This window comes from Cebus imitator, unplaced genomic scaffold (genome assembly GCF_001604975.1).
Source record: "Cebus imitator isolate Cc_AM_T3 unplaced genomic scaffold, Cebus_imitator-1.0 Scaffold13, whole genome shotgun sequence".
In the NCBI taxonomy this organism is placed as follows: Eukaryota; Metazoa; Chordata; class Mammalia; order Primates; family Cebidae; genus Cebus; species Cebus imitator.
Window position 1 is genome coordinate 6,412,839 of NW_016107328.1, and position 12,151 is coordinate 6,424,989.

Consider the following 12,151-nt stretch of genomic DNA (forward strand, 5'->3'; position numbering starts at 1 on the left):
AAAAAAAAAAAAAAAAAATCAACGAATGCTAACTGAGCTCCTGGTATATACCAGACATCGTTCTAGGGGCTGGGTATGCATTAGTGGTCAGACCAGCCATAAACTCCTGCTGTCATGGGCTTGGTCTAGTTTATGGAGAAAGACAATAAACATAATACAAACGACGTTAGCAGGTGACAACTGTTATGGAAACAAAGAGTAGGGTTAAAGAAGACTGGGACTATTAATTTATAAAATAGTTTCTTGTGTTTCTACCATTTTCTTATGTACTCAGTTGTATGTTGTCCTTGATGTTGATGGATTTTAATTCACTGAGACCCTTAGGACTAAATAACTTTATTTATTTATTTATTTTCTAGACAGAGTCTCGCTCTGTCGCCCAGACTGGAGTGCAGTGGCACAATCTCGGCTCACTGCAACTTCTGCCTCCCAGGCTCAAGATTCTCCCACCTCAGCCTCCAGCGATTCTTCTGCCTCAGCCACTGGAGTAACTGGGACTGCAGGCATGTGCCACCACGCCAAGCTAATTTTTGTGTTTTTAGTAGAGATGGGGTTTTGCCATGTTGGCCAGGCTGGTCTCAAGCTCCTGACCTCGAGTGATCTGCCTGCCTTGCCTCCCAAAGTGCTGGGATTATAGGCGTGAGCCACCGCGCCTGGCCAGGACTATGTAACTTTAAATCACAAGAGAACCTATGAGTCCTTGAGAGCAAACCTTTTATTTCTGAGGTAAGAAAACAGGTCCAGAGAAAAGAAATGACTTGCCCAAAATCAGACTGCCCCCAAGTAGCAAAGCAATGACTTACATTTTAATTAAAGTGATTTGCATTAATTCTAAAGATGGTTCTTTCAGAATCCTACTATGTCATTTCCCTATAGTGGGAAATTTAATTTGTGTCTGGTTTTTATTATAAATAATGCTGCAGCTTTATTAAATACCATCTTAATGAAAGCAAGTCTATTAATAAAAACCATAATAATAATAGAAAATATTAATACTTATTGTGCTCTTAAATTTTCTGTGCCCTGTGCTAAGCACTTTTACATGAAATAATTTACATCTAACAATGAGTACCATTAGTTTCTTCATTTTTTTTTTCCTTTTTTGAGACAGAGTTTTGCTCTCGTCACCCATGCTGGTGCAGTGGTGCGATCCCTTCTCACTGCAACCTCCACCTCCTGGGTTCAAATGATTCTCCTGTCTCAGCCTCCCAAGTAGCTGGGATTACAGGCACACGCCACCGCGCCTGGCTAATTTTTGTATTTTTGTAGAGACGGGGGTTTTCCCATGTTGGCCAGGCTGGTCTCCAACTCCTGACCTCAGATTATCCACATCCTGCTTGGCCTTCCAAAGTGCTGGGATTATAGGTGTGAGCCACCGCGCCCGGACACTTTCTTCATTTTATAGATGAGAAAATGAAGGGATTAAAACTCAAGACTGACCAAGCCCAGGGTCTGATGGTCAGCTTCTATGATATACAACTTTCTGCGTGTGAATAGTAGAACAACAACTGTCGACAAAAAATCCCCCAAACTCTGAAGTTAAAAAAAAAAAAGCAAATGTCAAAAGCCAAGATAATCAGGTACATGCATTTATTTAAAACTTCACCAGCCAGGCACGGTGGCTCAGGCCTGTAATCCCAGCACTTTGGGAGGCTGAGGTGGGCAGATCATGAGGTTAGGAGATCGATACCATCCTGGCTAACACGGTGAAACCCCGTCTGTATTAAAAATGCAAAAAATTCTTCGGGCGTGGTGGCATGTGTCTGTAGTCCCAGTTACGAAGGAAGCTGAGGCAGGAGAATCCCTTGAACCTGGAAGGTGGAGGTTGCGGTGAGCCAAGCCTGGGCAACAGAGTGAGACTCCATCTCAAAAAAAAAAAGAAAACAGTTTACCAAATATTTAAGTTTTACCAACCTTTTACAGATTATGTTTCATATGTAATTGTTGCTTTTTATAGCCAAAGACGGTTCAAATTGGCAATTTCCTAAGTTCTACTTATTATTGTAGCCAATGCTCACAATTGACTACAATTGTTAAAGTAGGTGATAATTGTGCCTGTATTATAGATGAGTAGTATAGTAGTTCAAGGGGAGCTTGACACTGAGGGATTTACTTAACGTTTACAGAAAGGAAAAAGGGATGGGGAAGCAAGGCCGATGGAATGATTTATGCAAAGCAGGCAGCTAAGACTTGGGCGAGAGTCCTGGTTCACATCCTAGTAGGTGTGTGACCTATGGCAAAATACTTGAACTGTTTGTCCCTCTGTTTTCTCATCTGAAAATAGGGAGGTAGTAAGTCTCTTTTATAATGTTGTAAGGATTGCATTATAAATGGGTAGAAATCACTTTCTGTAATACTGCAGAAACTAAGCAATTGATCAGAGGTATTGGCAGTAAAAGTTCCTTCTGTCGTTATATTTCCAATTAAATTCTTTTGTCTTTCTTCTAAAGACAGTGTTTCTGTAAAACACAAAAAAATCTTATTTTAACGGCATTGATAAATTAATATACTTTATCAATCTTTTAAAATGTCATTGATAAATTAATGACTCTGGACAAAATTAAGAATTCTTTTTCTTTTCTTTTCAGACAGGGTCTGACCCTGTCGCCCAGGCTGGAGTGCAATAGTGCAATCATGACCCACAGCATTCTTGACCTCGTGGGCCAAAACAATCATTCTGCCTCAGCCTCCCAAGCAACTGGGACCACAGGCTCACACCACCATGCTTGGCTAATTTTCCTTTGTTTTAAAATTTTTTCTACAGACAGGGTCTCCTCATGTTGCCCAGGCTGGTCTCAAGCAATTCTGGGCTTAAGCAATCCTCCCACCTTAGCCTCCCAAAGTGCTGGGATTACAGGCGTGAGCCACTGCACCTGGCTGGAATTCTCTTTTTCTATAGGCAAAGATTTCATCTAATTCTGATGGTGTGCTATGTAAGGTGGGTAGAAAAGCAGAGATTCACTAACCTCTCTGGGTTTTGGGGTCACAGTGGGGTGAAGCTCAGAAATGAATGGCCTACCCAGCCATTTTTCTCCCTTCTGTTCCTCTGGAGCCATCTGTGATTTTGTGGCACCTGGTCGCTTCCTTCAGGTGATGCCCTCCTGTGCCTGTGCCTTTTCCTGATGGGAGGGATGGGATTGCCAGAACTAAACATGTCAAGTGAGCGGTGCTTCGTGCTGCTGAACCACACCAAGGGCTGAAAGAGCTATTCATGGAAGGGGTGGCACTTTCTGAGCATACCCTCTTGGAGTTTTTTTTTTATTTTTTGCAGCCAGTGAGTCTGTAAATTGTGCCATGGGCTTGGTCTGCAAACTGCTTACAGCATCAGTCAGCATGGGGGAACAGCCTCTCCCTTGGGAAAAAACTTCTCCTCGATGGTAGGGCTTGGGAAGAAGTGAAGGCATACAGAAAATCTTTTCCTTTTCTCCCTGTTGAAATCTTGGCACGAAAGCACACTCTTCATTTCTGTTTCCTATATCAGCAGCAGATTCCCAATTTGAACTTGAAGGCATCATCCTTGCTTCGTCATACGTCAGCTTTTCCGGCTGCAAACAATTTTGCTTCTCTAGTTGACGAGGACTCTAATAACTCCAGGTGGTGAATGGGCGGTGGGAAATGCAGCTCTGTAGAAATACAGCTCGAAAGCAATACAAACACAGAGGGAAAAAATGGGAAGCTTGGCAAGCGGGAAGTGCTGGAATAAAGCATTTTACCTTTACTGAAATTGAAGAGGCCTCCCCTCAGCTGAATTCCAGATTCATTCAATACTTCCTGGTTTAGCTGCACAGTGGAATATTATACAGCCTTTAACAGTGATGTGGCTGAGGTGCCTTTGTTAAGGAAGGTTGATAAAGATATACTGTGAGATGAAAGACAGCAGATGACAATTCACTAAATGAACCATTTTAATAAAAATATGTGCTGTCTATATATAGATACAGACAGGAAAAACATTTGGAAGGGCGTCCACATGGTGTGGGTGGTTGGATCATGGGTGTTTATATTTTCTTTCATTTGCTCATATGTATTTTCACATTTTTTGCTGCAATCAACATGTATTACTCATGTAATCAGGGTGAATAGTGCATCGGGCACCTCATTTACTGCTCAGATCTTCCCCCTTTTTTTAAATCCATTTTTTTCACCATATTTAGGGAGGCTCTCCTGGGGCTGGGGACTGTGGCAGGAACTGCAGTGGGCACGGTGATAGCTCCATCTCTGCTGTCACAGCTGACATTGTAATGAGAGGTGGTTTTTGTTTGTCTGTGTGGGGTTTTTTTAGTTAAAACTTTTTTTTTTTTTGAGATGGAGACTCACTCTGTTGCCCAGGCTGGAGTGTAGTGGCACCATCTTGGCTCACTGCAATCTCCGCTTCCTGGGTTCAAGCTATTTTTCTACCTTAGCCTCCTGAGTCGCTGGGACTACAGGTGCATGCCACCACGCCTGGCCAGGCTGGTCTTGAACTCCTGACCTTGTGATCTGCCCACATTGGCCTCCCAGAGTGCTGGGATTACAAGCGTGAACCACTGCGCCCAGCCAGTTAAAACGTTTTTAAGCTAAACATTTAAAATAATTAGAGGCCGGGCGCAGTGGCTGACACCTGTAATCCCAACACTTTGGGAAGGCAGGAGGATCACTTGAAGTCAGGAGTTTGAGATCAGCTTGGGTGAAACCCCATCTCTACTAAAACTATGAAAAACTTAGCTAGGCATGGTGGTGTGTGCCTCTAGTCCAAGCTACTCGCCAGGCTGAGGCAGGAGCATCGCTCTTGAACTTGGGAGGCAGAAGTTGCAGTGAGCTGAGATCACACCACTGAACGGCAGCCTGGGTGACACAGCAAGTTTCCATCTCAAAGAAAATAAATACAAAAAAATTTTAAAAAATTAGAGTTTGTGATAAGCGATGTGAAGGAAAAATGCCAGTGATGTGCTAGGGAATGAGTGAAGGTAGGTGGGGATTCACCTTTGGAAGGGTGATGGGGGGACCGCTTTGAACCTGAAGGTGGAAAAACAGCCAAGTGAGGAGACTGGAAAGCGTACTCAAGGTACAGAAAGGAATAGCCAATGTGAGGCGGTGGGACCCTTTTTCCTTCCTGCAGGCCACCTGAAGGGCTGGGGAAATGAGACTTGGAATTGCCCCACTTGTGAGAAATATGTTAGGTTTGCAAATGTATTGGAGGCTCATAGATGAACCTTGTAACTCAGGAAATAGAGCCCTAAGGACAGCTTTATGGCTCCTGTGAGATTGGTTAATGTTTTGCTAAATAACAGGAAGGTGTCGGTTTGATTGGTTGCCTTCTTACTTGGGTTCTTTTTGAATAGCAGCTCTGATGTCACCTTTCAATGCTGGATGAGTTTCTAGGCCTTCCCAGGGGATTCTCAGGCCTCTGTCCCCTGTCCTCTTCCCCTCTCTTCCTTAAATATTCATCCAGTCCTCATCCCTAAGGCAACACTGCAGTCCCTGACTACAGTGGAAATGTTTGGAAGCTGTCTGTTTCCTCAAGGATTCAGTGTTCATTCATCCTGTGAAAAGACAGAGAGAATGAGTTTATAGAACTCTCTGCATGTTCAATTGAGGAGTGAGACTGTATACAGAGGCAGCAAAAACTCTAGGTGCTTAAGCATATTGAAAGATGTATTTGAGGGAAGGCTGGCAGCAAAATATAGAGTCTTCCCTAAGGACAATTGGGCAATAACAAATCAGGAACCAAAAACATGTTCAGATCCTTTGGCCCAGTAATTACAATCCAGGGAACTTATGCTGAGGTCAGACGTTTTTAAAGGGAAAAATAAAGAAAACAAAACGTCTGTAGCAGCAGCAATAGTCAATAATGACATGTGTTTTGGAGCTTTGAAAGTATTTTCTTATACAGTCTTTATGAGAGCTTCCCAACATTTCTGTGAAGTAGATACTCTTATCCCCATTTCACAGATAAGAAGTGAAGGTCAAGTGGGTGGTCCTAGTTCACTCTGGCAGATTCAGGCTCTAGCTCCAGCTCATGAATGGTTACCCAGTGGGTTTGGTCAGAAACTCAAAGTACAGCTGGGGACAGTGGCTCTTACCTGTATTCCCAGCACTTTGGGAGGCCAAGGTGGGCGGATCACCTGAGGTCAGGAGTTTAAGACCAACTTGGCCAACATGGTAAAAACCCATCTCAATCTAAAATACAAAAATTAGCGGGATGTGGTGGCACATGCCTGTAATCCCAGCTACTCAGGAGGCTGAGGCAGGAGAATCACTTGAACTGGGAGGTGGAGGTTGCAGTGAGTGGAGATCTCGTCACAGCCCTCCAGCCTGGGGCAACAGAGCAAGACTGTCTCAAAAAAATAAATAAATACAAATAGAAAAAAAGAAACTCAAGATATAGTGGTGGGAGTCAAAAAAGCGTAAGGAGAAAACCAAGACTGATAACAGTTATTGAGCTTAGTCTGTACCTGGTTCAGTTCCCAGCATTTTACAAGTTTTTTTCTGAGTTAACACTACCACAAACTTGCGGGGGAAACTGAGGCTTTCAGATGTTGAATAACTTGTGTAAGTTGTAGAGCAGGTTTCAAGCCTAATCAGGTTACATCCAGAGTGTAGAGGTGGTGTCAGCTCCCGAGTTGCTCTCTGCATTTACAAGAATGCTTTGTAGAGGGAGTGAATATATGAACAAATGAACGAACACATGGATTAGGGAGGTTAGGACATGAGAGCCAGCTTGTGTGGAGAATCAGACCTCAGGCTCCCTGTGGATGACAGCTTCTTTTCCATAGCTGCATTTTCTACGTGCAATACAGCAGTGCAGTTGTCCAGGCCTCTCCCAGGAGAGTGGAAGCTGTCCTGGCCCTCGAGGCCACATTTCTCCAGCACCTTTTGCCTAAAGGCTCTTTTTCCCTAAAGGCTTAACTCATCCCTTGCCAAATACCCAAAGCCAAATCAGTCTCGGGGGTAAGCCAGGCATGTAGGGTGTGGACCTTTAGCAACTGAAGGAAACTGAGCTATTTAGGCATGATGAAATACTCCGCAGTCATTAAAGTGACAGATGTGACTGTAGAAATACGAAAAAGTATTAGGAAACAGTTACATATATCTGAAGATACCAGTGAAAGCAATGTACATTTATTTCTTTATTATTATTATTATTATTATTATTTGAGATGGAGTCTCACTTTGTCGCCCAGGCTGGAGTGCAGTGGTGGGATCTTGGCTCACTGCAACCTCTGCCTCCTGGGCTCAAGCGATTCTTCTGCCTCACCCTGCTGAGTAGCTGGGAATACAAGCGTGTGCCACCACGCATGGCTAATTTTTGTATTTTTAGTAGAGACGGGGTTTCACTATGTTGGCCAGGCTGATCTTGAACTCCTGGTCTCAAGTGATCGGTCTGCGTCAGCCTCCCAAACTGTTGGGATTATAGGTGTGAGCCACCGTGCCCAGCTGAAAGCAATGTGCATTTACATGGATGAAGATTGGAAGAGAAGAGGAATGAAAATTGTGTAAAAGTATTGGGATCAGGTGTGTCACCCTCCAGTTTGTCTAAGCCAGGAGCCTCTGGGTCATCCTGACAACCCGTCTCCTCTTCCCCCAGATTGAACTTGCAGATTCTGCGTCCGTTAGCATCTTAATTCTGGTGTCTGTTCTTCATCCTCACTACCAGTTTCCTCCAGCAGACTCTCCTTATCTCTCCTGGACCCCACAGCTGCCTCTTAACTGGTTTGCTGGCCCTCTGTTCTCTGTACCACTGTAGCCCATATTGGACTCTGTGGTCAGAGTGATCCTGATATAAAACATATCTGATTATGTGTCTCCCTTGGTTAGAAGCTTCGCTTTACTTGTGGTTGCCTTCAGAAGGCAAGTTCAGATTTCTAACATGGTGTATGATGTCCTTTCCAATCTCAGTGTGTCACAGCACCCCCATGATCCTCCCCAACCCTTGGCCCTCTGCGTTTTCTTCTTGGTCCTTTCCCCTTAGCTTCAAGACCAAGCTCAGAGGTCCCGCCCCCTGCTTTTTTTTTTTTTTAGATGGAGTTTCACTCTCGCCCAGGCTAGAGTGCAGTGGTGTGATCTCGGCTCACTGCAACCTCTGCCTCTTGGGTTCAAGCGATTCTCTTGTCTCAGTCTCCCGAGTAGTTGGGATTACAGAGGCACTTACCACTTTCAGTTAATTTCTTTTTTCTTTTTTTTTTTTTTTAAGTCAAGACAGAGTTTCACCATGTTGGTCAGGCTTGTCTCAAACTCCTGACCCCAAGTGATCTGCCTGCCTTGGCCTCCCAAAATACTGGGATTATAGGTGTGAGCCACTGTGCCTGGCCAAAGGTCACATTCTTTGTGAAGCCTTCACAGCTGTCCCAGGGAAAGTTGGTTCCTCTACCCTTCTAAACTACGAGTCATGCTATGTTTTAAGTGGAAGGTTACAGCTATCCTTTCACTAAACTCTCAGCCCCTCTGGAGCAGGGACTTTGTGTCTTACTCTCCTACTTCCCAAACCCTCAGCCTGATGCCCAGGACTCAGTAAGGGGGCAAAAATGTGTGTTGATTGAATGGATCAATGATTGAGTAAAAGCATTTATTTTCCATAGTGTTTTAAAACCGATTTGATAATAAATAAAAATTTCTAACAAAATAGCACTGAAGGAAAGCCACGGGACCTTCTGAGATGTAAAAAAATAGACAGAGAAAATGTGGTGTACATGGAGAAACAGAAAGTATGGGCAGGGTTTCACCATGTTGGCCTGGTTGATCTCGAACTCCTGACCTCAGGTGGTCCACCCGCCCTGGCCTCCAAAGTTTTGGGATTACCAGCGTGAGCCACCACCATACCTGGTCCAGTATTTTATTATTATCACTCCTCAGTGGATTGTTTTCTTTGCTGGACTGTAAGCTTCCTAGGCCAGCGTCATGTCTGTATTGCTCTCCATAGATAAAATTAGGATCAGTGGGCTGGGCGCGGTGGCTCACACTTGTAAGCCCACCACTTTGGGAGGCTGAGGCGGGTGGATCACGAGCTCAGGAGTTTGAGACCATCCTGGCTAACACAGTGAAACCCCATCTCTACTAAAAATACAAAAACTAGCTGGGCATGGTGACAGGCAACTGTAATCCCAGCTACTCAGGAGGCTGAGGCAGGAGAATTGCTTGAACCCGGGAGGCGGAGGTTGCAGTGAGCTGAGATCGTGCCACCACACTCTAGCCTGGGCGACAGAGCTAGACTCCATCTCAAAACAAACAAACAAAAATTAGGATCAGTGGATGAAAATTGCTGTGCATCAGATTTTTGCTTACTGTAAAATAGGTTCCTCACAGTCAGAGGCTGATAATTGCGGTAATGAGCTCCCTATAATTGGAGATATTGGAGCTAAACTGGATATTCACATGTTGAAGATACTATGAAATATTTCTGCTTTTGGTGGGAGATTGGGTTAGAGGTGTATGGTTACTCAGAGCTCATATCTAAGGGACTGTGAACATGTATGAACTCCTCCTCTGGTTCACATGGAGCACGGTGGTCTGTCTGGACCCAGGTTTTCTGAGATTGGATGTTAGTATGTCAGACGAGTGGACCAAGGTTCTTGGATTATGAGGACTTTTCTATCAGCATCAACGTTTGCAAAACATCATCTCCAGTTTAATTGAAATTGATGAAAATTATAATAGCTACAATATAGAACCCTTGAATCTTCCTGAAGTATGATAATTAAGGTAAAAGTCGGAGGCCCAGGAATGTTACCTTTAGCGTGTGCCTTCAAAAAGCCACTTAATCTCTCCATGACTCAACACGTTTCTAAGTAATATGCCCACCATGTTACATACCATTTGATCTCTACATAACTCAAGAGGAAGACAAAAAGGCTAAATAAGGTCAGGCCTGCCCTTCTGTGTTTTGTGGCAAGGAGTGATTTCTTGGCCCCATACAGTAAGGCGCAGATAGTTCCTGGGATCTTAGCTCTTTGACTAGAGCTTCGTTCATAATCAGGATTTCATGGATGACTCCCTGGTTGCATGAAATTCCTGAAATTTTATCCAAATGTGTGTGCATATATGCATTTTTCTGGGGAGGGGGCGGGGGAAGGCCATACTTTTGTGGGATTTCAGTTCTGCCTGTGACCCCAAAATGCTTATATTCACCTCCATCTTAGTGAGCTGCCCAGCTTTCAAACTGAAAATAACCCTGGGAGAAGTAACATTGTCATCTTTTCCCCTTTAGTGTTAATGAAACAAAATTCAGCTTTGTAACAGGATTAGGATAAACTAGCTAGATGGGATGTTCTGTTTTTATCTGTAAAGGGGAAGGGATCAGTTATGTTCAAAGAGTGAAAGGGGAATTAGGGAAATAATTAAGAGGCTGTGCCCTCTGTCACATCCAAGTTTCTGCCCACTAGTTATTTTTGCCCAGTGTCGGCCCCAGAATAGGGGTCTGATTTATCTGAGAGTGCTGTAAGTGGCGTCTGATTGTTGTTCTCAGAATCATCATTTTTCACCTCCCAAGGGCGTCTCCGCGATATCATCGCAGGCGATAACGGTGCAGTCTCCTGGCGCTGGGCGCCTGCCAGGCACATGTGCCGCGCCGGGAAGCGCAGGCTAGGCTCAGTACCTGACCCGAGGGGGAGAGGCGCGCCCTGCAGCCCAGCGGTTCCAGGCGTGGAGGGACTGTGGCAACTTCTTAGGGTTCAGCAACGAGTCCCGAGGTCCAGTTCCCGCCATTCCCAAGCTCGCTAACATGAGGCAGGTCACTGCCACCTCTGAACCTCCGTTTCCCATCTGTACATCAGGAAGGATGGAAGACCCCAACTCACTCAGAAGTTACCTCGGCGCGAAGGTGCTACCCCTTTAAGGAGGCCGGGGGGTACAAGGGGTAGCCACGCCTCCCTTCGCGCGCCGCGCCTGCCGGCCACCTGTCTCCGGCTTCGCCCCGCCCCTTCGGGCGGGGCGGGGAGGAGGGGCGGAGAAGATAGGCTAAGGATTTACCTTGCGGGGCGGGCGTGCAGCGCATGCGCACGGCCCGACAGGTCCGCGGCGCCCTCACTTCCTGGCATTCCCCCCTCCCCCTCCTCGCCGTTACCCTGTACATCCGGGTCACTTGCCCTCCCCGCTCGGAGCCGCCGCCGCTGCCGCCTGGCTCATCGCGGCTCAGCCACAGGGGCAGGTGCTGAGGGGCTCCCGGTCCGGCTGCTGCCGCTCCCCCGCTCCGGACCCGGGGCTCCCCCTAGCGCCGCTGAGGAGCCGCCTCTGCGGCTCGAAGAGGGCGGAGAAGCGGGGCTGAGAGCGCCTGGAGGCTCGAGCGGAGGGTGAGTGATTGGTTTTTGCCATTTTCTCCTCTTTCCTCATTCCTTGCTTTCCTGATCCGCGACCCCATTTTGACTAAGAGGTGGGTGCCGCGGGGCCCGCGCTGGCGCGGGGCTTCCTGCTTCTCCGGCGCGCTGGGCCCGCCCCCGGCCCCGCGGCTCTCCTGGCCCGCTTCCTCCCCGGCCCGCGGCTCCGGCCTGCCCCCGGCGCTCATTCATTCGTGTCTTCCTTTCTTCCGCCCCTTTCCTTCCACTGGCACCTCCACGCGCGCGCTCGCCGCCCCCTCCCACCCCAGATCCTGCGGCGGCCTGTGACCTTTGGCCCCCCGGCTCGTCCCCTCCCTCGTCCACATTGTCGCCCCACCCGGACTCCCACCACTCCTTCCTCCTCGCGGCCGCTTTTCCTCCTCCTCACCCCTGTTCCTGTCCCCAGCTCCACACCTCCTTCTCCCCCGGGCTTCGCCACGCCCCGCGTCGACAGCCAGCCCTCCTGGTCCCTGGTGTTGAAGTTGGTGTCTTCATCGCTCCCCATCACTTCGCCTTCCACCTGCGCGGCTAGACCTTCCAACTTAGATACTGCGTTGTCCTTTTAATTAATGCTCAGCGTTTAAAGTCCAGATTCTGAGTCTTAGGGTGTGGTCCTAGTGTGTTTCCAAAACACACAGTTTCTACTATAATTACCCAAATCTATGACTGTCAAACTCTAGTGGAAGTGGCAATTGCTGTGTGTGTGTGTGCGTGTGTGTGTGTGTGTGAGAGAGAGAGAGAGAGAGAGAGAGAGAGAGAGAGAGGGAGAACCTCATGGTTATTTTGGGCTGTACCGAATACCTTTTTTCTTTTTTTTCCTGGAAGACTTCTATGATGGCTTAATTTCCTCAGAGTGTAAAATT

General features: G+C 46.6%; 1 protein-coding gene across 19 annotated transcripts in view; it reads left to right on the forward strand.

Annotated features, from left to right (window-relative positions):
• CYRIB (CYFIP related Rac1 interactor B) overlaps positions 1-12,151 on the forward strand; it is a 173,520-nt gene that overhangs the window by 67,549 nt on the left and 93,820 nt on the right. For 2 of the 19 annotated variants that reach the window (XM_017499283.2, XM_017499341.2), the window contains exon 1: positions 11,057-11,264. The exons of 12 other annotated variants lie outside the window; for them this stretch is intronic. The gene's annotated coding sequence lies outside the window, so the exon portion shown is untranslated. Of the gene's footprint in view, positions 1-11,056; positions 11,265-12,151 lie in introns of those variants that run through there. 5 more of the 19 variants (XM_017499314.2, XM_037728574.1, XM_017499230.2 and 2 more) reach the window with 3 other exon arrangements.